The sequence below is a fragment of the Bidens hawaiensis genome, unplaced genomic scaffold (assembly GCF_021521415.1).
Source record: "Bidens hawaiensis isolate Kalapana, Puna unplaced genomic scaffold, B.hawaiensis_p1.1 tig00029625_1, whole genome shotgun sequence".
Taxonomy (NCBI): Eukaryota; Viridiplantae; Streptophyta; class Magnoliopsida; order Asterales; family Asteraceae; genus Bidens; species Bidens hawaiensis.
The window spans coordinates 23,829-28,205 of NW_027494909.1; the positions used below are offsets into that span (position 1 = coordinate 23,829).

Consider the following 4,377-nt stretch of genomic DNA (forward strand, 5'->3'; position numbering starts at 1 on the left):
TATAAACCTTTAGAAGCCCCAAACCATATACAGGAACCATAACTAAAAAAACCTAGAACCCAAAATTGGTGAGAGATGAAGAAGTAGAACTAATTAGGAGGGACGAAGAAGCCCCAAACAACACACGTGATTTAGGAGGGATGGAGCAGAGATGATTAGGCTGAGTGTTGGGAGGGATTTGCAAATGAAGATGAGGGTAAGAGGTTATATTAGGTAGATGGTTATTCTAGTCCTCTTTTTAATTCAGCTTCATATTCAATCTGAACGATTAAGAGGTTTCAATTTCCATTCAGATGTATCTTTTGAATCACCCAAACAATATGTATTTGTCCGAATAAGAGATCCACATCTGAATGGCTCCATTAAGAGCCAAACAAACACCCCCTTACTATAATAGTCCATATTTGACCATAATGCATTGTGTTTCTAACTCTCATTGATAATAGTCCATATTTAACCATTAATTATCAACAATATCAACACCAAAGTACCTAACTACTATTGTATGCCTACAAATTGGCTTGTTTATGAACATAAAACAAACATTTAAACAAGCAGATTTTCTTGTTTGTCTATGTTTTTAAGAAACCAAAATTGTTCGTCTTTGTTTGTGCCATTTGTTAACAATGATATTATAAACGAACACAAATACAAACAAACAACAATATCCAAAATTAAATCTAAAAGTACAAATGATTCAACAATATACATCAACTTAAAAGTGAAGAAGAATATCCAAATTAAAGTCTAAATACCGTTTGATGATCCAATAAGGTATTAATAATTAATAAATAGCAATAAGTAATAAATAAATCAACATAAACAAACCTTGATAAACGAACATAACATATGAACATGATATTTGTCCATATTCGTTAATTTAATTTAGAAAACACTTTTTTTGTTCGCGTTCACATAATAAATTTCCTATCAAATATTTAGTTTGAAAACATCACAGACCAATTGTATCTTTGCACAAAGATCTAAAGTCTAAACCAGAAACATACATAAACTTAATTACAAAAAGTATTCTAGAAAAACTATAGACACATAATCAATGATCCATGTACGTAACTAAGAAAAAGTGTTCATCATAAAGATTTAATGATTTATAATAGAAATCAAGAGAATTAGCAGAAATTAAGGATTATCATTTGCAACAAAAAAAAAGAGTACCAGAAAAAAAACCACCAGACTATTTACATGCAGTTATGTACTTCTAGAAGATGCTAGTCTTTAACTGCAGTAGCAAAGAAGCACAGGACTCCAGAAATAGCAACTGCGGCCCGTTAATCCTCTGGACATCAAACAAATAACTGTGTTCGGGAGTCTTGTACAGCTGTTGAATCAAGATGAAATAGTTTGTTACTTGACTTACATAAAAATGACAATTTCGGCCCATTTAGTTATGAGTTATGTGATTTGAAATGACTTGTAATTTTATCTGAATTTCAAATTTAACCACATTTTGTGATTGAATGTTGTTAGTTGTAATAGCAGAATTGATGTAATGGTTATCATACATATGGTGGGCTGTGTTTGGTTAAGATTTAGGGATGTTTGCAGCCCATCTACACTTATTGTAAAGACCGATCTTTTTCAACATACGTTTAGATCTCTCAGAACTTCAAGAACACGTGTCATTATCTCACGGGGATTCGCCAGAATCTTCATAAATCAAAAGGAAAAACTATGTTAATTATATAGCTTTAGTCATCCGTCAAGCCATAATTTGACTTTCAAAGTCAAAAGAACCAATCTTCAGACTTTGAAATGAATAAAAATAATTTGAATTTATACCAATTGTGCAAGAGATGATGTCAGAGTTAAACTGGTAACATATCCCATATCAGTTTTAATAAGAAAAGCCTCAAGGTTGACCTCCAAAGTCAAAGTGTTGAAGTGTTGAACAAACCTGCAACCCGACTAATTCCCATTTTCTTTCACCAGGCAAATTGGCTTTAAAAGAGTTCTCTCGAGTAAGCCTGCTCATGTGGGACCGCTCCAGGCCATTGTCAAGATTCTTAGTAGCTATATTACCCTCCTACGCCAAATAATATTCAAATGTCACACCCAAACTTTCAAAATTTAAGCAAGATAATAATGTGAATGTTGTTAATATAAACACCATGTATTTATAAGACAATAGTTTTCCAAGACTTTTGCTAAGTTGGAAATTTTTATATCTTCAAAAGGTTCCATATCAAAATTTCTATAAGTTGTAAATACAAATAACACACCAGGGACTCGGAAATTTCGGCTCCAAGATATCCACCAACAACATGAGCTCGATTATCAAACAGCAAAGCATGCAACTATAGCCTGATATAAGACAAATTCAATATGTAAAACCAGTAATGATTTCAACTTTATAAAAAACTATAACAAAATAAATGAGAAAATAGTTAAGAACATCATCTTTTATTTGGCTTCGAAGTGACCATATCAAACGGTTCCTTTCAAAACCCATGTTGATCACTTTTTTTTTATAATTTCCTCAATAAAAGAAGCATAAGATTAGATGACTTGAAAACAAAAGAAAAACAAGACAACCCGTTATGACCCGTACTTACCTTTTTAGATGCTCGGTTGTATCTGGGGAAGGGACCACTAAGTAACGAGGAAGTTGACTTTTGAACCAGTGATGCTGACGAAGATCGGTGATTGTTATTCTCTTAAAATGATCAACCACAAGCATTCTTGGAATTAAATCCCGAGCACCGAGTGACAAATGACTTGGTAGATTCCTGGCTGAAAAAAAGTGAAATAAAAAAATGGGTTTGGTCAAAAAAGGTTTGGGCCAATATGGGTTCCCTTTTTTACTATTTGTCTTTTTTGTTTGACCCATTTGAACCCGATTCAAAAGTCAACGGGCCAAAATTTCCGCCTCTAAATAATATACAATGCAAGACAATACCTTAATTTTCTTGAATAAATTGGGAATAGTTTGATCATCAAAAGGAAGAGTGTCACAAAGAAGAGCATACAAAATGACCTCACAACTCCACACGTCTACCTCGGGTCCCGTTTAAAGTTTACCAGAAACAACTTGCATATCAAGTATGAGTGAGTATAAAACTATGAATAATGTACTAAACCAATATTCAATCAATCTTTAGGAATAACCTCTGGACCGGCATAATTAGGGCTTCCACAACTTGTTTTAAGAAAATGCCCGTCTCTCATAATATTACTCAACCCGAAGTCAGCAATTTTTACATTGCCCCGTGAATCCAACAGAATATTCTTTGGCTAAAGATCTCCGTGGACCACCATATACCGGTGGCAATATTCAACTCTATATATTATCTGTTTTGACAAAAACAAAGTTGTAAACATCATAATAATATTATTGTTACAGTAACATTGATTTTGTAAAACCATACTTAACACATTAACCAACTATCTCAAAAAGTAGACAACTTTGTTTCAAGTCAATTTGGCTCGTACCAAAAAGTCAACTCGACTCATCCCAATTTACCACCTCTATTTATAAGAATATTTTTTTACCTGCTGAAAAATGTTAAGGGCTTCATCTTCATGAAGTCTTCCTTTTTCTACAATATAATCGAAAAGTTCTCAGAATTTCACGTACTCCATAATAGCATATGTATATATATAAAGGGGCGTCTCTATCACCTCATAAAGTCTAATAATATGAGGGTGCACAAATAATCTACAAATTTTAATTTCTCGCCACACTACACAACGTCAGATATAAAAGAATGATTTTTAGATGAAATATCAAGAAACTGAAAATAAAAAAAAATCTAATAAATTATGAAACATGATCATACCTTTTTCCTCCATTTCAGGATTCCTAAGTTTTCTTCGGTTAAGAATCTTGACCGCCACTTTGTAGCCGGTCAACGTATGTTCACCAATTTTGACTTTACTGAAAGAACCATGACCAAGAGTTTTCCCGAGCTTGTAGTTATCTAAAAATGCATCGGCATTACGAAATTAAGAAAAATTGAATTATCTAATACATGAAATTGTATGAAAGGAACCATCACTATTTGGTTAATTCAGGTTCATAGATACACGAACATAGCCCATCAACAGCATAAACTATAGAATTAATAACAAGGAAATCTTACGATTGAGGACTGCTGAAGCAATTAGGGTCGTGGCTCTACCATTCAGATGTGCCATTGCAGACAACACGAAGAAGATGAAGATAATGAAAGGTTGAGACTGATTGTTGGTACGATGGTGGTAACGGACGAAGGCAAAAACCTTTCAAATCCTAAATTGATTGCATATTAATTGCAACCGGAGAACATAGTATTACGCTGGAGACCATAATTGGCATTTACTTTTACGGGCGTCGAGCATGGGAAAGGTGAAAAGTTGCCAATATGTATTATAATATAT

General features: G+C 33.3%; 1 pseudogene; it reads right to left on the reverse strand.

The window, feature by feature from the left end:
• Nucleotides 1-1,167: 1,167 nt before the first annotated feature.
• On the reverse strand, nt 1,168-3,960 carry LOC143579161 (SNF1-related protein kinase catalytic subunit alpha KIN10-like; annotated as a pseudogene).
• Between the last annotated feature and the right edge of the window lie 417 nt (nt 3,961-4,377).